Here is a 24,930-nt window from a genome sequence, read left to right as displayed (position 1 = left end):
AACTTCATCTTTAGGGATTTTTCTGTCGATTCCTCTTTGTAGTGTATTTTGGGAAGTACTTTCAATGGATGCACATTTCTAGAAATGTTTCTTTTTTCCTTCTTCGGCAAAGGACTTTGAGAAGACAAACGAAATAAAAACGACTGATCGGAAATAGATTCTTCTTCGTCAAAATATCAAGAAGTATAAGTCGGCTTTGCGGACACACCCAAAATCGTTTATGAGATTTTCGGAATTGTGGATTCGGAATATGGATTTTATCATTGATCACAAGTGTTGCGGAGGAGGTACCTGAAGAAATGGACCGGACCAACATTGTTCATTTTGGAAGTAGATTTTATTTTGGGAGTCATTCCTTTTAAAAGATATTGTGCCCACCAGTCACTTCAGTTCGTCGCAGTATAATTTTCAGTCTTTTTATGAAATATATATCCAGTTGTAAAAAATGTCGCGCGAGTTAAATTGGAATAAGAACAACACGGTTTCAATTTTTAATGTGCTTTATTTCCAACGTTGGTCTTAAGACTAATTTTAAAAATCATATTTTTAATAGTTTGTCATTTAATGTAGCGAAGGCTTTTTACTTACGCTGCATTAAATGACTGTCTGTGAATGTGGGAACGAAAACAAAAGTTTCAAATTTCATTTGAGACTTTTGTTTTTGGCTACATTAGGCAGACATAAATTAATTTAATTTAATTCAAATCAAGGGGGAAGGGTTGGGACGTAACTTGCGCACCAGTCACTACACCAGATGTCCGTATGTATTCTTTATAGCTTTCGGGCCATCTTCTCTGGAAGTATGGACTTGCCCCTGAAAAACTTGTACTGTAGTAACAGTGGCCGCGAGAACACTTGTTGCAAAAAATCAAAGCGTTTCCAGAGAGGTATTTTTATTTATTAATTTATTTATTTCATATTTTTACTTATAAATAAATTATTAGCATAAATGAAGTGAAGCCATGACTACTTAGATCGTAAGCCTACACAAGTATATTTTCTAATTACCCAGAGTTGTCTTAAACTGCACTTCTCTGACCATTTTTGAATTATTCTGTAGAAGATTACCGGATCGATATGGTCCATCATCGAATTTCATCAAAATTTGGACAAAATATCACGAAGACCAAATTTTGGACCAAACATATAATAACTCTGATATATTGTCAAAACAGTTCTGAAAACAAGGGGACATTGGCCAGGAAGTCTTACGTCATTTTAATTAAAATATAGTAATGAAAATTATTTCATCAGTAATATAAGTCTAAAATAAGATTTACGTCATTGCTAAATAAGAAATTTTCGCTAACATGAACTTTCAAAAGTTTGGCAAAATGAAATCCTGGCTGCGTCCCTGCTTATTGATATGAGAGAAGTCTCCCTTGTCCCGCCTGGGATGTTTGTGGAACAATTACACTGTACAACACACAAAAAAATTACAAGATAATTCGACCAGATTATGAAAGAGGACCGAAAAAAGAAGACACGTGTAAGAACTCCTTTTAAATATGATCGTATCAGATCAAAATATTCTACCAAATTATTTGTCATAAAATTTTACTGTAGGTCCCCGAATACACCAAAAGTAAAATCACGTTTTAGCGTTAATGTTGTACTCTATCTGAGTTTATTAAGTTTTGTCCCACAAAACTTCATTATAGATAGAAGACGTCAAATTTTATCAGAGCAGGAGTAGCTGCCACCAGTCACTTTCACCACCAGTCACTTTCATAATCCGTGCGGGGTTTCTTGTAATTTTAAAAAAGTTCGATTTTGTTGTACTGTGTTATTATTAGGACACCAGCGCATAAGGAGGTACAGGGTTACAGTATTCAGTATGGAATTCTGGGAATTTTGCGTACCACACCGACGTTGCATACCTTATTACAGATCGTGCTATTATTCTAAAATAGGCCAACAAGGCTCTTTGAGAGCAGCCCAAAGTCTGCCGGTAAGCGACATAAGGACCTCGTCTTACTTTTGATCTTACCTAAATAGCAGCGATTTGTATGCTGCGGAACGGACAGTGTGTGAACAGTGTGACAGTAAATCAGGCGGCGAATCTTTATCCTCAGATGACAATTCTCGCCTATATAGGCATTTAACTAATCACATCACAAAATTTCTCTACACAGCCCGAAGGGAGTAGTTTTTCAGAAAGGTAGAGGTAAAACATATCCGCAAATATCACCCCACCTTGGGGAACACCCTGTTTCACGTTACTGTTCTACGACTTAATATTTCACAGAAGAAAGGTAGGTAATTGAAATTATCATTTGCGACCCCATAAAGTATATGATCCCGTAGGCTTCGCAGTGCTGCAACCGGGCTGCATGTCTTCTCTACGCATATCAGTGGAAGACTTAGAAAACCTCTAAGAATACATCAAGAATTTTTCTGTTGTTTACAGAAAGCCCTTGAAGTCTTTTGATGTCTATAAACAAAGGATGACCTATTGAGGTATTTTATAGACAACTGGTGACTTCTTGAGTTTATCCACATCAGATCAGACAAAATTATATATTCTGGGGTCTACTAATGACCCATTCTTATACCTAGAGATTAAAACAGGACTACTTACGGTTACTACAAAGTGTTGCCGACAGTTTTTGATCGGAAATCGTCAAATCGTCAATAAATTTTGGAAAATCGTCAAAAATCGTCAACATAGTCCAAAACTAGGTTTGGTTACCGCTTATTGTCAATATTTCGCTTATAGTTATGACAATGAGACTAACTATATAAGATATACAACCCACAGAAGTGAAACTAATTTAATCTAACTTAAATATCGCCATAAAAAAGCTTTCACCAGATGAGAGTTTCCCCTGCGGGCATCGAGTTTGCAACAATGCAGCAAGGTAATTACCCTGCCAGTTTTGAATGACAGCGTTGCTCAAATATCGCCTTATTGACTGTGACCGTCCATGTCTTTTGGTCATGACGGACTTCTTAAAGATCGCAGAAAGCTGGACTTCTTCATATTTCACAACGAGATAGATGATTTTCATCCATTAACAATCCTAAACGAAAATTTGTACCTGTATTCCAGATATGTAGCAAAATATAGCCAAACTGGCTGGAAATTGCTAAGAACATTAGCAAAGCTCATAAAATCGAGTTTGCAACATTGTTTTCTTTAATTTTTGTGTTAAATTTTGGTTCAAACACAGTTATCCTGCTTTATTTCATGCAATTTGGCCTATCGGGAAAAATCGTCATTTCAGGGCATAAAATCGTCAAATCGTCATTTTCCAATTTTGGCCTAAAAAATCGTCAAAATGACGATAAATCGTCAAATTCGGCAACACTGTTACTACATCATATAGTGGGTGAAACGTGGCGATCTATAAGGGCTGCCTTGGAAAGAACTTCTGTCAACTCTCTCTGCTCTTCCTATAAAAATTAACGCTCAGGTAACATGAAGCATATACACAATGTGACAGTTTCTATTCCAAATATAATTTCCATTATGTAAAGTGTATACAACATACAAAATTTGTTTTTTCATTGAAATACCATCGATAAAATTATGTCGCACAATGTAAAGAGGTATATTAAATTTTGGAAATATCTCACAAAGATATGTCAAATATTCAACATCTGTTGGCAATAATTTATATTTTTATCTATACAAAAATAGCCTAATGAACCAAGTTTTGAATTATTTTGACCACCGTTTCCAAAGCAAGTCGAATGGTGTCAATAGCATGTCAAAGATAATAGACTGACAATATTTTTGGGCGGTGGACAAACCCAACCTTTAAAATAACCATTCGTTTCGCAGTAGGTTTTCTAATGAACATTTATTTGCATATCAACTTTTGGAAAACACACATATTCAAGGTGGAGAAAAGAGAAGAAGACACGCTTGCAGGTTAACTATGTAGCTGCTATTGTTGTTTTTATCAAAGTAAAAGTTTATTAAGAACTCTTATCTAAACCAAATACCGTAAAACATTTCACCATAAAATTAAAACTTCTTTACACACAAAACGTAAGAAAAACTTCTAAAGGAATGTTTGGAAAACCGAAGTGGAGAAATGTCAAGGCGATAGCTTATAAACGCCCAGAAAAACTCGGCACTCGCTACGCTCTGCCCTGACATCGTCCGTCTGTCATATATAAATGTGTTACAATAAAAATTTTAATGAATTATAATGAACAACAAACATACATTTAAAATGTTAATTTCTTTGTTTGTTTGCCCGTTCTGTCCTACTCTACGAAAGGTTTATAAAGTAACAAAATGCCAACATGGGGTTGTGATGGCTGGTGGTGGTGGTGGCAGTTTTGTTATGGTATGTAGCAAGCAACTCCTTCCTTCAATGCAAGTTACAGCCGAGTTGTACAACCATCGAACTATTACTTTCACACACAGCAAGATTCCCTAAAAAGCCAGAAAATAAACTTGGTAAAGTATGAGAGTGAAGCGCCACTTTTAAATATTTCAAATTGCCTTTAGATGAAAGAAGGTAGGAGGAGGAGGAGGGTACGTAGTTAATGAAAAAGTTCCGATAAGAAAATGATAAATGTTTCAAATATTGGTTTTTGGGTTTTCTCGTTGATTTCTAATAATTCCAGCTGTTGTTCGGAAAATGTACAGGTCATTGGCACGTTCACTCTCTGACTTGTTCTAGCTGTCCATTCGACCATCACACCATACCCACCCTGTCCACTCACTCACAGTTTCAGCTAAGCCAACGGTGTGATGTTAATTTTTCTTCTTAATTAAAAGCCCAACGTTAAGATAAGTTAAATTGCCACAGTTTTTAGACTCGCCTTTTCCTGCATACTGTGGGACAGGTATTTCTTTTTTGAAATGTGGTTGGATACTTATTGGATTAATCTAAGCAGGTTCATTAAGATACATATTAAACTTGGAATTTACCAAGATATTACATTATCAGCTTTAAAACTGAAATTTATTTTATAAGTAAGATATTTTTAGAAATTTAAAAAATTGGAGTGTGAAAATGTTTAGAACTGCAGTTGGTCGAAATTTCAATAATTGGGGGTGTAGCACATCGAAATTTTATTCCAGACTCTGGTCATGGTTATAATAACATTTTTGAGAAAACTAAGTTATAATCACTTTATATATTTTTATACCGTCCGCCATATGATGAAGGTTATACCACCTTTTCAATTCCGTTTGTAACACACCGAAATATTCGTCGGTAATTCTATAAAGATTATATATTCGTGAGCAGCGTACAATTCCAAATCGACATAACGATGTTCGTTTGTCCGCCAAGCTGTGCAAATCAATATTAATCATAACGATATTTGGTATGTAGTCTCCGCTAGGTCCATTATTTAATATAGCCCCCAAATAAAAGTGCCGATTTTCCACATTTTTTAAGTTTTATCAGATTATCTTATTATCTTGTAAATAGTCTTCGAGAGGAGTACAAAATATTCCTACAAAGAATTTAAGGGGTTACCCCTAGTTGCGCAGGCCAAAAAAACATTTTTTTATGAATTTTTTCAAAGAAACTGCCAATATTTTATGAATATATTTTTGTACCTGAAAGAGCACATCTTTAACTACTTCTGGAATTTTTGTTGTTGAAAAACATTGCATAGTCTTGTGGTAAATGGCAACCTGCGAAACCCTTTTTTATAAAAGCGTTTTACTGTTCGTATATTTTTGTGGGCGTTTTAAGAACCTAATAAACTTGTCTTTAAGCGAAACAGAATTTCAAAAAATTGATTAAAAAAATTTTGAGCTGTCAAAGTCAAAATTTTTAATTTTAACGAAAAAATTTACAGTTATTTGTCCAAAATTCGGGCAAAAAAAATGTAAAAATTTTTTATACCCTCCACCATAGTATGGAGGGTATATTAAGTTTGTTTTTCCGTTTGTAACGCATTGAAATACTCATTTGCGACCCTATAAAGTATATATATTCTTGATCAGGGTAAAATTCTAAGTCGATCTGAGCACGTCTGTCCGTCCGCCCGTCTGTGGTAATCACTCTAGCATCCACAAAAATAGAGATAGGACGCTGAAATTTTGGGAAAATGCGTCTTTTGTTTGCAGGCAGGTCAAGTTCGATGATGGGCTATATCGGTCCACGTTTTGGTATAGCCCCCATATAACGGTACCCCCGATTTACGGTATTTTGACGTTGTTAGCTATATTTTCAGACCGATTTGGCTATAATTTGACATTTAGGGTTCTTAAATGTCAACAAACCTATATAACAAAACTTGTGGACATAGGTCCACGTTTTGGTATAGCCCCCATATAACGGTACCCCCCGATTTGCGGTACTTTGACGTTTTTAGCTACATTTTTAGACCGATGTAGCTATAATTTGACATTTAGGGTTCTTAAGTGTTAATATCTATATATATAAAAATGGTGTAAAAAATGTATAGTAATTCATAAAATGAGAACGGCTAGGTCGATTTCTGTAAAATTTTTTGTCAGTTATTCGTATTTTCGAGGAGAAGGTCTTTACGGAAGAAAATTTTGGAAAATCTCTCTGGAAAAGTCGGAAAATTGGAAAAATCGAAAATTGAGTTTTTGTATGAAATATTATTCCTTAATAGCGAGACGAAGTTCGCCGGGTCCGCTAGTAAACTTATAAATTAGAAGTTGTGGACATAGGTCCACGGTTTGGTATAGCCCCCATGTAACGGTACCCCCCGATATACGGTATTTTGACGTTTTAGCTACATTATCAGACCGATGTAGCTATAATTTGACATTTAGGGTTCTTAAGTGTAACTAAACTTATGTAACAAAAGTTGTGGACCTATGTCCAAGTTTTGGTATAGCCCCCATATAACGGTACCCCCGATATACGGCATTTTGACGTTTTTATCTACATTTTCAGACCGATTTAGCTATCAATTGACATTTAGGGTTCTTAAATGTCAATAAACTTATATAACTAGTGGACATAGGTCCATGTTTTGGAATAGCCCCCATATAACGTTACCGCCCGTTTTCAGGTATTTTGAGAATTTTACCAACAAGTTTTAACCGAATTATCTGTAATTTGAACATTTGACATTTGAAATTCTTAGTGGTCTCCACACCTCTCCACCAAAAATTGTCAAGCCCCCATATAACGGTACCTCCCGATTTTCAGTAATTTGATGATTTTAGCTACAATATTAAACCGAACAAGCAGTAATTTGACATTTGAAGTTCTTAGTGGTCACAACACCTCTCCATCAAAAATTGTCAACATAGGTCCATGTTCGGATATAGCTCCCATGTAACGGTACCTCCCAATTTTCAGTAATTTGGCAATTTTAGCTACAATTTTTAACAGAACTAACTGTAATTTGACATTTGAAGGTTGTAGTGGTCACCACACATCTGCATCAACAATTTTCAACATAGCCCCAATATAACGATACTTCCCTATTTTCGGTACTTTGAGGATTTTACTTAAAATGTTTAACCGAACGTAGGTCCATGTTTTTGTATAGCCCCAAAACAAACCTCCCGATTTTCCGTACCTTAGCTTTATTTTTTGGATGAACTTTCTGTAATTTGAAATTTAAAAGTCAACAAAAATTCTGCAACAAAAATTGTTCATTTAAGTTCATATTTTCGTATAGCCCAGATACCTCCGAACTAGCTGTTAATGACATTTGAAGTTCCCACGTTATGTATTCTAGCTAAATTTTTTAACCGAATTAGGAGTTATTTGACATTAAAGGCTCCCATCAAAAACTGTCAACATAGGCCCATGTTTTATTATAACCCCTATATAACAGTACCTCCCAATTTCTAGCCCACCAAAAATTATCAACAGTTAGATATAGGCACCATAAAAAAGGCCTCCCGAATGAAGCATTTTATGTACATTATCTGACATTTTGACTCACTGACTCACTTAAAGTTGGGGACAGGAATGAATATTTCATGGTGGAGGGTATGAAAAGTTCGGCCCGGCCGAACTTAATGCTTTTTTACTTGTTATGTATTTAATAAGCTCACCAAACAATGTGAAGTTCGGTGGATTCGTTTTCGAGCTATCATTGGCACCGACATCAAAAATGCCATTTCGAGAAACACGCGTTTAAAGTTTCCACGCTACATATAAATCGCAATAATTTGTTCCCTTCCAATGCTCATATCACAGGCAATTTCGGCAAGCTCTAAACTACCTGTACTTCAAAGTAAGCCAATAATATTTTTTTTCGATTTTTTGAAAGTGACAAGTAAGGGTAACCCCTTAAGGCCTGGCCCACTTTTTAATATAGCCCACAGAAGAGGAACCATCCGATTTTCGGTATTTCTAAGGTTTAAGCCACTTCATTCGTTTTGTAACATCCGCTAAAACATGAAGGGTATTTGTTATACCCTATACTATATTATGGAGGGTATAATTAAATTTGTCATTCCGTTTCACTGTGCGACACGAAAAAAATTAACCACATTCTGACACCGCAGGGTGATAGAAGACGAAAAATAAGAAGACACGTGTCTCGGCGTTTTTCCCTGTTACTTCGAATTTCGCGGTTATGGGCCCCCAAAAACCTGAGGCCTTGATGTCAAAAAGGACCATTTTGTCAGGCTCATATGTTCTAAACTGCTAAGAATTTTGGTTTACTCGTGGAAGCAAAGTTGTAGCTCTCATCTTAAAGAATAATAATTGTGAAGACATAAAATCCATTCAACCTTATCTTCAAGGTCAAAATCGTTAAGGTCACTAAATACCAAATTTCAGTCATTTCTGTGGAATATTGAAGCCATAACCTCCAAAATACCGTTATAATTTTTTCTCAGATTTTGGCCTACAGATATCAAACCGATCAAAATTGAATCAAACAACCAACTACAAAAATGTACCTTAGATCTCAATAAACAATTTTCTAGAACATACGAATCCTGTAGAAATGGTTCTTAAAGGTCAAAATAGCAAAACAAATGCAATTTTTATTTTCTTTTTTCGGTTTCTGCTCCATAGAAATTAAACCATTCAAAATTCGAGAAAACATTCAACCACAATAATGTAGCGAATATATCAGTATACAACTTTGTGGAACATCAGAGCTCTCTATGAACTGTTCTTAAAGGTCAAAATAGCAAAAAACTTTAGAAAATATTCGATTTTTATACTTTTTTCTCCGATTCTGGTCCATAGATACCGAACCGTTCAAAATTCAAGAATAAAATGAACTACAAAAATTTACCTAAGATCTCAGTTAACAACTTCCTAGAACATATGAACATTCTAGGAACGGTCCTTCATGTTCAAAATTCACTAACAATTATATTATGGTTAATGCTCAGGTCTGGAAATAACAAACTGTTCAACACTCTAGAAAATTTTAAAGTTTTGTTATTTACGGACCTGACCAGGAAAGAATGGGTAAAACTAATGGAACTTTGAGCTTAAAGGACCGATCCTAGAATGTTCATATGTTCTAGAAAGTTGTTAACTGAGATCTTAGGTACATTTTTGTAGTTCATTTTATTCTTGAATTTTGAACGGTTCGGTATCTAGGGACCAGAATCGGAGAAAAAAGTATAAAAATCTAATATTTTCTAAAGTTTTTTTTTTGCTATTTTGACCTTTAAGAACAGTTCGTAGTGGGCTCTAATGTTGCACAAAGTTGTATACTAATATATTCGCTACATTATTGTGGATAAATGTTTTCTTGAATTTTGAATGGTTTAATTTCTATGGAGCAGAAACCGAAAAAAGAAAATAAAAATTGCAAATGATTTGCTATTTTGACCTTTAAGAACCATTTCTACTGGATTCGTATGTTCTAGAAAGTTGTTTATTGAGATCTAAGGTACATTTTTGTAGTTGGTTGTTTGATTCAATTTTGATCGGTTTGATATCTGTAGGCCAAAATCTGAGAAAAAATTATAACGGAAACTTGACCTTAACGATTTTGACCTTGAAGATAAGGTTGAATGGATTTTATGTCTTCACAATTATTATTCTTTAAGATGAGAGCTACAACTTTGCCTCCACGAGTAAACCAAAATTCTTAGCGGTGTAGAAGATATGAGCCTGACAAAATGGTCCTTTTTGACATCAAGGCCTCAGGTTTTTGGGGGCTCATAACCGCGAAATTCGAAGTAACAGGGAAAAACGCCGAGACACGTGTCTTCTTATTTTTCGTCTTCCATTACGCTGCGGTGTCAGAATATGGTTAATTTTCCATGACAGAAAAAATTACACGCAGTGTTTGTAACACATCGAAATATTCATCTGAGACCCTATAAAGTATATATATTCTTGATCAGGGTAAAATTCTAAGTCGATATAAGCATGCCCGTCTTTGCGTCAGTCCGTTTTTTGAAATCAAGATACAGCTCGCAATTTTGAAGATAGAGCTTTGTAATTTGGTTTAGAAGTTTATAGTACTCATAGGATGTTTGGTATTGTAAATGACCTATTTTCAAGGGTGTGGCCACAATAACCCATCGAAATGGCTGATATTTGGTATTTAGTGTTTGTTGGGGGTATACAACTTTCCTCCAAAAGTTTGTCGGTACAGGTCCACCTTCCTCCCGATTTAGGCTGAAATTTGGTATTTAATATTTGTTGGGGTTATTCATCTTTTCACTCTAAATTTGTCGGTATAGATCCACGCCATCATATATTCCTCATAGAAAGGTACCTCCAGATGTTCCTTATTTTGAAGGTTATGGTCACAATAACCCACCGAAAAGGCTGAAAGGTGATATTTAGTCTTCGTTAGGGGTATTCAACTTTAACTTGTAAATTTGGTGGTATAGGTCCACGCCTTCATATAGCCCCCATAGAACGTTACCTCCCAATATTCGGTATTTTGGAGGTTATGGCTTCAATATTCCACAGAAATGACTGAAATTTGGTATTTAGTGTTTGTTGGGAGTATACAACTTTCCCCAGAAATTTTCCGGTAAGGGTTCACGACTTCATGTAGCCCCCATAGAACGGTACCTCAGGATTTTCTGAAGTTTGTGACCCCAACAACCCACCGAAAGGGCTGAAATTGGTATTTAGTCTACGTTGGCGGTAAAAACCTTTCCGACTAAAATTCGTCGGTATAAGAACACCTTTCGATATAGCCCCTATAGGACGGTACCTCCCGATTTTCGTAATTCTAAAGGTTGTGACGTCAATATTTCACCGAAATGACTGACATTTTATTATAGGATTATAAAATATTCCAGAAGAGAATTATCAGTATAGGTCCACGTCTTTCTATGTCCCTCCCGAATTTCGGTGCAGGGTATAACAAGTTCGGCCCGGCCGAACTTAACGTCGTTCTTACTTGTTTTTTTAAGCTTCCAAATGTGCGTACAATCGAGAAGGCATGCAAAAATTTTAGCAAACTGGGTCTGTAAGAGATTTGAAAACACCAGCGGGTAATAGTATTTCAGAAAATATTGTTGCTGTTCGCGATAATGTTCATGCGTCAACGTCAAGCAAAATTTGGATCGAACAATATATTCCTAAATAATCAGCGCCGACCGGCATACCATAAAGAATTCATAACGGTTTTAGTTTCTTTTAAGTTTGCAGAAGACTGTGTGTTTCTGAGATGAATATTTAACTTTGAAGCGAGCTCCCTTGTGTTACAAGGGCTGCAGTATAAATTTCTGGCACAACATTGAAACGTGAATATTTACCATCAACAATAGTTTTATTGTTTTCACTTTTATGCGCTCAAACCAACCACTTTTTGTACTCCGATTGAGATACCCCTAAACCAAGGATTTTGAAGCTTCTGCAGCAACTTCTGGCGACGAAAATCGTTGACCACGTCTCTTTTTTTGATATTCGGAAACCAAATGAAATCATTGGGTGCCACTGGGTGCTTTGAAGCGATGTGTGAGCGCTCGCATTGTCATGGTGCACCTTTGATTTGTCTTCTCTCGAACTTCTCCGAACAGGCGACCATTTGATTCAAAGTGCTTTTTCCGTGAACAACTTTTGTTGGAAGGCGAGCCCTTCGAAGTCCCACACGGTCGATAGCTGTTTCGGGCTTATACGCACAGATACAAGATTCGTCGTCTGTGTCGATCTTATAAACGTCGTTTGAAGCACCGCGATTTATTTACTTACAATTTCTTTACACCAATCGACAAGAGCCTTTTTTGAGCAATTTTCAATTTGTGTTGGATCTAACGAGAAAGCCATATTTTTGCGGTCAGGTATTAATGCAACAATGTCAAATATTAATTTGTGGAAGAAATGCCCAAGGATGCCTCTATCTCACGGTATACAACATTGCACTGCTTAATTTTTTGGGGCACAAAGCACGTTTAAGGACCTTCGTTTTTTAGCAACTGTCGGCCACGATTGAGTTCATTCAAATAGTTTTAGGATGGCCCTTTTTCGACATACAAAGATTTAATTTGATCGATGCACTCTTGCTGTGATTATTCGCATCGAATGTTGGGAAAAATGATCGAATGAAAATGTTCACAAGCATGGGCGTAGCCAGCAATAGCTAGAGAGGGGCAGCTGCTCCTACAAAACAGTTCATTTGTATGCAAAAAATTATAACAGCCTGTTTCTGTATGTCGAAAGAAGAATGTGTGCGAAAGAAACACGTCCAAACTCTTGTGTGTTTTTCAAATTTGTTTTTTTGTTTTGAAGCAAAAGCAAAGGTAAAGGTAAAATTATTTCGAAAACTAAAGTTCGGGCGTGTTTCATTCGCACACATTCTTCTTTCGACATACAGAAACTGGCTGTAAATATTACGAAAAAAAACAAGCTATTCCAAAAGGTGGACCTATGTTCATAATATTTGTTGATGAAGTTTCTTGATTACTGGGAACCTAAAGCTGGGTACACATTGTCAGTTTTGAATGTCAGCTTTGTTGGTGCTTGCTAGTGTGGCCGCTCATTTTTGTCATTCATCATGCAACCACAAAATATTATCGATAGTTGCAAAAAATCGTCATTCAAAACTGACAATATGTACTGTACTTAAATGACAATATACAGATAATTCAGCCAGAAAATAAAATTACAAATACCTGAAATTACAAATACCTAACATGCCAAATTATAGCTTATTCGTTCTGAGAATGTAGCAAAAAAGTTGGCTATAATAAAACGTGGACCGATATAGCCCATCTTCGAGCTTGCCTGTGTGCAGACAAAAAACCCCATCTTTCCAAAATTTCAGCGTCTTTCCAAAGACTAACGGGCGGACGACATTATCACCTCCTAAGTTAAGCTGTAATAACATACTCATATTTAGTTTTATCCAAAGTGATGCCTTTAGTTGCGAATTGCATCTCAGCATGAATAAACCATGCCTCCGGACAATTTGTCCAAACCTCGGAAGCTTTATAGAAGCGGCAGAAACCTCAAACACACTCGATTGGTTCGTCATACTAGAACTATTCGATGACACCAATTGTGTATTCGAATTAGAAGCGAATGTACCGTCACTAGCCCATGAATTATTTTCGTTCGGATCCCGACCTACTCGTTGTGGCGACCTTAACACTTTGATACTTCAGAGAAGGAGTTCACACAATAATAAGGATAAAAATATGTAATGGTCAATAAGAAAAGAAAAAATAAGGATTCTTGTAATAATAATTATTATAATTCTAATTCAGGTAATAATTACGTATTATAACTAATAATACAGTGTTGGCCTCCAGACTCTACAAACTTATGCCATGTTCATACCAGCATTTGAATAACGTTGTTCGTTCTCATAATTACGTACACGAATTAACTCGTTCATACGACATGGTACACAATTCATAGCAACATGATTCATATTTTCATAGTTTTTGTTTACTGATTTTAAAGAAAGTTTCAGCCAAAAGACGAGTAAAGTCAATTTATATGAACTGAAAAATATTTGTCATTCTTTCAGATATCTATTTAATATTAAATTATATTAGTTTCATTCATGTTTTCTATTTTTTCTCACAATTTTGGTGTTTCAGTATATTTTCAAATGTTTCTATTTTGAAAATTAACGAGAGAGAGACCTGCCAAAATAACTTTTTGGTATACAGACTTTCCGGCAGGCATTTGATTTTTGTTTCTAAATTTGTACGCGAATTTGAAACGATAGACAAGAAATGCAAGTGCAATGAAAGAAAAGACACAATTTGTTATGATTTGAATATATACTAGTCGTTAAACCGTTTAATTTTCATTCATATTTTGCAGTTTTTCTAAAAATGTTTGGATTTTTAATAGATTTTGTATTTTTCCAGTCATAATTAATTTATTTCGATAAATTCTCTCATTTGTTAGAGATGGGACATATTTTATTGTCGTTCTGAGAGTAATTTAAATTGAACAATGTACACAAATCGTTGTTCGTTCTCAATATTTTGTATGGGAAATGAAGTAATTACATCGTAATTTGGGGTCGAACAACGAATAGAGAGCGAAACACCGTCAGTCTGAACGAGGCATTACGCATGATAGATAGTTGATACGATCGATCGGTGGTTGATACGAAGGATTGATTGACTCTACTGTTGCTTGACTCAGATATAAATTTCCAATATCCTTTTATTTCGTTTTTAGATATCTTCCTTTGGCTTTCAAAATTAATTTCTCTACCGGCGTTTTGCTTGATTCCGTAACAGGACGATATTGCTTGCAGTTGTATTTTACTTTTATGAACTCTCGTCAACTGATATTCCTTGTGGAGGTTATCTATTATTCTCACAGGACTCACAGATTCCTCAAAATTATTTCGTCTTCTGAATTTTGTTATTAAAGCACATTTTTCTATTTCATTCAATCGCTTCTAATTGCTTTACTTAGTTTTGTAATCCTTTTGGGTGTTCCAAATTACATATTAAAATGTTAACAGGATTGTTTTTCAAAGGAACGATTGCAGGATCGCCAATTGTAGGACCAATTTGATGTACAATCAAATCAACTAATTGTAGCAGTCTTTATAAAAAGTCTATGTATTTTATTAATGTACAAGAATGCAATGAATAACTGAATACATATTTTTCATACTCAAACTGAAAACTTATAAAAGTCAAAACAATGTGAACTACGATATAAATAACTTATTGTAAAGTAGCATAAAGTATACCTACATAACTAGAGATGGGAAAGGGGTAAATACCCAAATGGTAAATACCCATTAAAATGGGTAAATTGGATAAAAATGGGTAAATACCCGAAAATTTACCCAAAATGTGGGTAGAAACTATTGGTCTGTTCCAGAACTCCAAAAATCTACTAATTTTTACTATTATAATTAAGTTTTTATAAAAATCCATTTTTGTTAAACATAAAAAATAATCTGTAATTATTATATGATCGCATATATCCGAAACACGGATGTGCCAATAAAGAAGAAGAGAATGAAGTTTTTGTCGACCTTTGATCATTTTATTATTTTTGTACTTTTTGTTCGGCCTTAGGTCCTCTTTTCAATAAAACAAAATTGTATTTGCTTGTATTTACTTTGTTTATTTCCAATATTTCGGACGTCTTCGACGACCATCATCAGGGATATTTTTGGTTTTTATTCAACTAACAACAACTTTCATCCTATGTCACTGGTGGTCTCACACTGTTGTTGCTGTTTTAATGCATGTAGCTTTTTTATGTGAGTTGTGTTTTGTTTTGTGCTCTGAGTATTGTTGATGATATTTTCGCTCTCCACAAGTTCAACACCACCAGGTAATTCTACAGAAAAAGGTGATCAAATCTTACAAAGTACGGAAAAATGGATGGTAACCCTATATCAGTTCGATATATTATCTAGAAGTATTTTTGTCACACCTTCCCATGTAAGTGCCACCACTGTGCGTTGTGGAAACGATACAAAATCGTGCAACACGTTAAAGTTTTTTAATCTTATTGTGAAAATGGGTATTCCTCGTGATTTTTTGGGTCAATTTAATCGGAAAAATATTTGATGAAACTTAGAACGATAAAGGACAAAATTAGTTCATTGATTCACATAATTCTCCGCTCTAAACTTATATTATATTTTTTATTGTTGTTCTCAACTTATTTTGGTTGTATTTGCCTTACACACGCAGGGAAAAAATATTTTTTTAACTGGTGGTGGGCAAAATTTTATTTTGGCTGGCACCAAATAATATTAATTATATTATTTTAAAGGCGATAATGTATATTGCCAATTTTGATTCCGTTCACCATATAAAACAACAACAAATCACAAAACCTCGATATATGGTAATATTTTTATAATAAACTGATGGTCAATCCAACCACAATCTGCTTAACTTTCTCAATTTGACATATGAAGTGTCAAAAACAACAGCTGATCACTGCCAAAAGCAAATGTTCTCTCATTAGTTGTTCTGTCGCTGAGTAAGAATGTTGTAAATTTTGTTCAATTTTCATTTAAATGAATAGTATAAAATTTACTAATTTCAAGCAAAGAATGAAATAGTTTGAGTATTTGTTGACGGCATTAATGAATACAATTTATTTGTGAATGAAGATACATATGAAAATGTGTAGAAAGAAAAATCGGAAAGTGGCAAAAAGATATGAGCGATTGAGTTGTGTTTCATTTTTTACGTAACAAACACTTCTAAAATAAAAAAAATCTTCGAATGTTTTGTGCATTATTTCATTTTGTCAATGACGCCACATTTAATAACCCAGCAAAATTTTCAGGAAGGGGTTCCACGCAATGAAGTGATTTCATGGCATCTTTTGCATTGGTTCAAACGAAGTCGTGAAAGATCCGATCTTTTCATTAGCATTTGAACCAGTGCAAAGGAAGTCGTGAATGATCCGATCTTTTCATCAGCATTTGAACCCATGCAAAGGAAGTCGTGAAAGATCCGATCTTTTCATCAGCATTTGAACCCATTCTTTCTTTCTTCTTTTTGTTTTTATTTATACACATTTTTCTAAATATATAAGATTAATTATTTACAATAGGCTTGATGTTGTCGGAGGCTCGAAATCACAACCAACGTTGTTAAAACTCTCCCAAAGGATTGTTGAAAATGACATGCCAAAGCATTGGTGGAAATGACATGTCAAAGCGTTTGTATAAATGACATACTTTGGATCCAACATAAACATGTGCCCGGTTTAAGTATGGAATAAATTGTAAAGTATAAGTGTATTCTATATTATAATTATTTATTCTATTATATCCAAATTGTTCTTAAATAAATAAAAATTTTATTTTCAATTGTATATTGAAAAAATCTTTAAATGGGCAATCAATTACAAAAGTACAGTGTAATTCCACTGCTAACACGACATTTTAAGATATCTCAAAAATTTTATTATTAGAATATGCTAGATGTTACCATATATCTATAATATATACTTTTCTTTCAAAATATGGTGGCATGAATCATATTTTTTCTCTGCGTGCAGGGTTTTCCGTGAGGTCAACCTGAATCTTTTATTTCCTATAAAGTTTTTCCTATAAAATTTTTCTCCCACATTACCGAAAACTGTGATATGATGTTCATCAACTGTCTCAAAAACAAAGTCTTTCTACATATTAATATGCTAAACGTTATTGTGAATTCCTTTGCAAAACATCCAAATAGGCTTGGTGATTAATATTCAGGATTTTATTCACTTAAATATTTAAATTCACTTGTTGCAATTCCAATAGGCAAAGTTACTTAGTCAGTGTTAAGCCAATTTCAAATAAATTTCTACACGTGTCGTCACATCTTCTACTACTGCTGCCGCTGCATAAAGGTAATTCCACATTTGCATGACGTTGCTGAAGCCTTTCAAATGAAATCAAATTGAGAAAATGTTAACTTGTATTTCACGTTTTTTTTATTTCAATGAAATTATCTATAAGAAAAATGTGTTTTATGTTATCAAAAAAATATTTTCTTTGAGTGGTACAACACCATCATCATCATTGGCATCATCATCATTTTCATTCCAAAATAAAAAAACGTACGCTCCACCGCTTCAGAAATAAGAACAAAACTTTAAACTCAAACGCCAAGAATTGAAAAACCAAATAATCCAAGAATGTATTTCAATATTAATGACATTCTTATCAAAAGTTTTTTTTTCGTTCTTTCAAAAGAGAAGATGTTCACCATCACCATTTCCCACTCAAGAATACTCTAATCCAATAGATTGCACATTACTTGGGCAGCAGATGGAGAAGTTCAGGTGTTAAGCTTTGTATGAAGCGATACATCCAACTCTCAGGTGCAACACTTCAGCTTGTGGCGTTGTGGGATTCTTTTTTATTAATTGCTCGTAAATCCGTTAGTTCGATAAAGTAGTGTGCCCAGGCCATTGATATTAAATAATTTATTATGTTAATTTTGTTCTTGTGTTCTTCGATCTGTTTGTGAGATATTTGTTTTATTGTGGTTTGTATTGTGTTTGGTTGGGGCCATGTTCTTTTCTTACCCTTCCATTATCGGTTTTTGAAAATTCAACCTTTGATTAAGAATAAGATAAATAAACCATAAAAATATTGTCATTAAACTATTTTAAGAACTTGTAGGGCTAACTGACTGGCTGGCTGGTTTGGCCTTTGGCTCTTTTGTCAAGTGAGAAAGGCGGACACCTGTCTACAGAAGTTTACAAATGGTTCTCTTATTAGAATTAAAAATGAAAATGTTTTCATTAGTTTTTTTTTCGAAAATTCCAACAAATGAAAATTAGTTAAATTTTAGAAAACAGAACAAGACTTTCTCGAGTTACTAATTCAGAGAGTTGGTTAGCATATCGAATAAAAGATTGAACGATTCTAAAGTGGATATTTGTTTAATGAAATTGCATTGGATTAAGATTAATTAGGCTAGATTATTAATGAAATTTTAAGATGAATGTACATATGTGACCGGTAATCCAGGAAAGCTAACCAAATTTTCTTATCTACTCAGTAGCTATCAGATTTTTGGGATTAACAAATTTGTAATCAAGAAAAGCACCTTAATTAGTATAAATGTGAAAAAAGTCTGATATAGTCGATAGAAGAGGAGGCCAGTGCCAACTGCAGTGGTAGCCAACTATTTAAATATACAACTGGGTCAATATTTGATCGATTCAGTTTCGAATGTTTAAAAATTTGTGTGAAAGAAATTTGAAAAATTGTAAAAATGTGGAAAGATTCCCTCTACGAAGGGGGAAAAATACCACTCCACTGTCCGATTTATAAGGTACACTATCAGCAAAATCAAGAGAAACGTTGATTGAAACACATTTTTCTATTGCCCAGTCAAAAAAGAGTTTGAAACAGCAAAAATTTCCACAATGCTGAATTTTGGTGGAGTGCTAGAAGTATGCCTTAAACGTCCCAAAAATTTGCACCATATAACGTTTTGAAATAAATCCCAAAGAATGGTATCACCCGATTTCAGGTATTTAATAGTTTTATTAATATTTTCGGACCGAATTGTAAAACATATGAAAAAAGGGTTATCACGGCGTGTTAGCGTTCAACCTCATAACTTCCAAAGACTGCGCTAAGCGTTTGTCTTGAAAGCCATACAGATTGAATGGACACATATGTATCTATCTCTGTAAAACCAAATTGCATTAAAAACAAGTAAGAACGGCGCACGGTGGTCGAAAGAACTGATCTAGCGGCTCAAAATTAATAACTTGCAAACGAATTGAGATACGTCACTGAAATTTGGCACAAACTCAGCTTGTAACTGTGGGTAATAATGGGTCACATATGAACAATATCGGCTGATGTTTTGGTAAAGCCCCCATATAACGGTACCTTAAGATTTTCGGTATTTTTAGGATTTAAGCCACAATTTCGTAGCAAATTACCTGTAATTTGGTACTTAGGGTTCCTAGTGGTCACAAAAATTATGGACATAGGTGTACGTTCTGATATAGCCCCCATGTAACCGTACCTTCCAATTTAAGGTATTTTGAATATCATGACCACATTTTTAAACCAACTTGGCTGTAATTTTGCATTCCGTGTTCTCACTGCGTACAAAATCTTCTTACAAAACATTTTCAACCCAGATTTATATTTCGATGTAGCCCCTTTTATGGTACCCCCGATTCGTTGAATTTTTACGTGTTATCCCATATTTAATAACATATTTAGCTATAATATAATATTATAGTGTCTCCGGGGGTAGAACTCCTCCTTGCAAATATTTCTCATGATAGGTTCCTATTTTGATTTAGCTCCCATACAAATGCACAGCTAAATTTGTATGAATTTCATGCAAAAACCCCTTATTTTAAATGTGCAGTCATCAAAAGATTTGCAAATATTTGCAGCCCTAATGTAGTTATTCCGTATCCAGAGAGTCCAATTTCATTCCCGGAAAAATAATCGAACCTAAGTTCGGCCAAGTTTACAAGATGCACTCTATCGAACAAGCGCGTTCAACCCATAAAAACACTAAAAAATTGAATTTTTTGAAAATTTATTGCTATATAACTAAGTACCTCCAGACCCCAAACTAATTTTTATAATTTAAATCACACCCTCTGCTATTCATTAAAAATAAGTCTTGTCCAGTTTCACTACGAATTTATTTAACATTTAAACAAATATAAAGTTAGTTTTTTGCAACAATTTTTTAAAATCTGATGCAACAAAAACTCTTGAATTTGATAGTGAATAACTGAGTGAATATTTACAACAACAAAAATTAAAAAACAAAATCTTTGTCTGCAAAGTGTCTGTAATCGATACAATGGAAAATATTTCGCAATTTTATAGTTCGAGTTTTTGACTTTCGCGCCGCTAGATCAGTGGTTTCGACCAGTGTGCGGCGTTAAGTTCGGCCGGGCCGAACTTGTTATACCTTCCACCGTGGTCCTATACCGTCGAATATCAGTCGGAAAGGTTTTTACCTCCAATGTAGACTAAATACCAAATTTCGGTGGCCGATTATCGGTATTTTGAAGGTTGTGGCCACAAAACTTCAAAATACCGAAAATCGGTACGACAAATTCCACATGGAAAGTTTAATACCCCCAACGAAGATTAAGTACAAATTTCAGCCACTTCGGTGTGATAATGAAACTAAAACCTTCAAAATACCGAAAATTGGGTTGTACCGTTCTATGGGGGCTATATGAAAGCGCGGACCTATACCGAAAAAATTTTAGCCATGTCGGTGGATTATTGTAGCCATAACCTTCAAAATACCGAAAATCGGGGGATATTGTTCTATGTGCGCTATATGAAGGCGTGGACCTATACCGACAATGTTCATATGGAAAGTTTAATACCCCCTAAGAGTAAGTGCCAATTTTTAGCCACTTCGGTGTAATAATAAAGCTAAAACCTTCAAAATACCGAAAATTGTGTGATACGGTTCTATGGGGGCTATATGATGGCGTGGACCTATAGCGACAAAATTCTGGGGGAAAGTTTTATACCTCCAACGAAGATCAAGTACCAAATTTCAGTCATTTCAGTGTGATAATGAAGCTAAAACTTTTAAAATGCCAAAAATCGGGTGGTGCCGTTCTATGGGGACTATATCAAAACGTGGACCGATATAGCCCATTTGCAACACCAAACATCCTAGGAGTAGTAGACACTTTTATATCAAACTAGCTGAACCCGGTGCGCTTTGCTGCCCCGGCTACGATAAAATATAATGGAATGACATAATTATATTAACGTTTTTAATATTTTAACGAATAAATATAGGAGTTATGAATGCGTTATATACCTATTCAGGGTTGTTATGGAGCTACTATGGTATTTTTGTATGTTTCAGGAGGTAACACTCCTCCGAAAGCCTTTCCGTCTATAAGTATTCCTAATGATTTAGATATATCATAATAAAACATAAATCTTAAGAAGTCTCTCAAAGATATGATACTTAATAGCTGTAGCCTTGGTCAATTCCTTCCCAACTATAAGTACTTGTGTAAAAAATGATGACTTCTACTGACTGCTAAGTCTTCAAAATTTCATTGAAATTGAACATACGTAACAAAATCATGAAATCGACCGAAAATATATATGGGAGTTATATACCTATATGAACCGATCTCGATATAATTTATCAAATTTAGTTTTAGACCAAATCCCGTCTCACATTCCAAATTTCATTGAAATTGAACATACATAGCGTGTTTTGTGCATAAAATACAAAAAATCAGCCGAGAATATATATGGGAGCTATATTCAAATCTGAACCGATTTCGATATAATTTGTCCCATTTATTTCTAGAACGAATTCCGTCACGCTTTCCAAATTTCAGTGAAATTGGACATATATAATGTGTCCAAATCTGAACATCAAATGTGGAAAATCGGCCGAAAATATATATTGGAGCTATAACCAAATCTGAACCGTTTTCGATATAATTCGGCACATTAATGCCTAGACCAAATTCCGTTGCACATTCCAAATTTCAGCGAAATTGGACATACATAGCGTATTTGGTGCATCAAACGCGGAAATCGGCCGAAAATATATATGGGATCTATATCCAAATCTGAACCGATTTCGATATAATTTGGCACATTTATTTCTAGACCAAGTTTCGTAACACATTCCAAATTTCAGCGAAATTGGACATATATGGCGTGCTTGGTGCATAAAATAAGAAAAACGGCCGAAAATATATGTGTATGGGAGCTATATCCAAATCTGAACCAATCTCAATATAATTTGGCACATTTATTTCTAGAACAAATTCCGTGAGAAATTCAAAATTTCAGCGAAATTGAACATATATAGCGTGTTTGGTGCATAAAATAAGGAAGTCGGCCGAAAATATATATGTATGGGAGCTATATCCAAATCTGCACCGATTTTGATATAATTTGGCACGTTTATGTCAAGACCAAGTTCCGTCACACATTCCAAATTTCATTGAAATTTGACGTAAATAGCAAGTTTGGTACATAAAATAAGGAAATCTGCCGAAAATATATGTATGTGGGAGCTATATCCAAATCTGAACCGATTTGAGTATAATTTAGTAAATTTTTTTCTACATCAAATTCCGTCACGCATACAAAATTTGGAGACTGTATCTGTAACAGTTCTAAAGATATTTGCATACAAAATCTAAATTGTTTGGAGGTACCTCCGGTTTTAATGCTATATCTCCAGATCAACGCGAAATTTCAAAAAATTATATAGCCTATTTTCATTCCAGGCTATGTAGCAATGTACCCTAACAATTTCAGTAAGATCTGTTCAGCGGTTTTCGAGTCTATAAGTCACAAACAATCAAACAAACAAACCACCAAACGTACAAACAAATTTAAATTTTATATATGTAGATTACAAAGCTATATCTTAAAAATTGCGAGCTGTATCTTGATTTCAGCAGACGGACATGCAAAAAATCATCGGTCATTAAGCTCGACTCGAGAGATTAATTACAATTAATATTAAAAATGATCTTCGCCTTAATAGCCGCATTTAGGGTTCAAGTGGTCAAACAACTTATCCAATAAATATTATGGACATAGTTCCACGTTTTGTAATATCCCCTGTGTACATATTCGGCTCACATTGGATGAAATTTACCAGCCAATTTTAGATATTTTGAAGTTTGTAATACGATAATAAATACGATGTTGGGGTCTAAATATGTTTGGACGAAATCCATTTCAGCCAATTCGGACAATAGCTCTCGAACGCATCAACCAATTTGGTAAAAAATTTGGTTCTCGTAATACTTTTTTTAATTAAGCAATAAAACCAGTTGAATTAAATATACTGTGATTATCTGTAACCTGGCCGTACTTTGCTTGCTACCCAGCAAAAAACACGATCGTTACAAATTTCCTTACTTACCCATTACGATATGCCCGAAATAAGTCGTTATTATTTGGCTACTAAAAGTCAATGAACAAGTAGTGAATTTTGTATGTCGTAACGACCTTTAGTAGCCAAAGATTAAGTACTTATTTTGTAAGCCAAAAAAGGGTTATTTAATGGGTTAGTAAGCAGATTTATAATGAGTTTTTTTCTGAGTACGCTTAATCGGGTACGTGTCATTACTACTCTGAGTTGATGTTTTCTGGTCGGATCATACATCCGACCATCAATAATGAGATCAAGTAGGTTTCATGTTTTTCGATATGGTGCTAGCCATGTGCTCTTACGAATGTCGAAATGCTTAAATCTGGTGCTGCTAACTACCATTGCTGCTAACTCATTCCGTTGTCCGATGTTTCATTGTGGAATTTGAAATTCTCGACTGTTTGGCCTTCGGTTAAGGCATGGACACAAATTAAACTGATGTTTAAAAATTTAGCTATTATCCGATTTTGTAAGTTTTTTATTCACCAAGAAAAGATATTTTGGAAAATTTCAATATCTATTTGAGATGGAAGAAAAATCAAGTTAAGTCCTTCACTTTGCAATGTTAAACGCGATCAAGACAATTGCTTGGCATCTTCCACCCCCTTACGTTATCCACTAATATCAAACATATTTCATACTTATTTAAATCTCAGATAGTTTACTTTTATTATAAAGTTTTAATATTGGAATCTGTCTAATAGAAACATACATAGATGTTCATCATAACAATATCTATTATTTTAGCAGGAAATTCGAATGAAAATTCATTTTTCCTATATCTCTTACATTGACAACTTTTATTGAAATATAACCATCAAAAAGGAGAAAAAAAAACAAAATGAAATATTTGAATTGCTTCTTGTGATATCTTTAACATTTTCAGTGGTCAAAGTCCGTTAATGTTGAGTATCTCCAGATATGTCCAATATTTATTGTAAATGTAAATTCTACAAAAAATTCAAGCCTATGGTTGTTTAGAGCCAAACTTAAAGTACTGAGTTTTTTATTTCCTCCACCATACGAGAATCTAAATTCTAAATCGATATATCCGTCTGCATGCTGAAATCAAGTTACATTTAGATATTTATAATTTGGTACAGAAGTTTCTATTAATCCTAGGATGTTAGATTTTTAAAATGGTCACGTTTTGATGTAGCCCCTAAAGAGCGGTATCTCCTGATTTCGGTGTTTAACCTCATTTGCAGTACATTTAGACTATGTTGGGTTTAGCAAATCCAGCCGATTTA

Source organism: Musca autumnalis, unplaced genomic scaffold, assembly GCF_047663935.1.
Source record: "Musca autumnalis isolate F117 unplaced genomic scaffold, ASM4766393v1 scaffold_4, whole genome shotgun sequence".
Classification (NCBI taxonomy): domain Eukaryota; kingdom Metazoa; phylum Arthropoda; class Insecta; order Diptera; family Muscidae; genus Musca; species Musca autumnalis.
Note: the sequence above shows the minus strand (reverse complement) of the source record.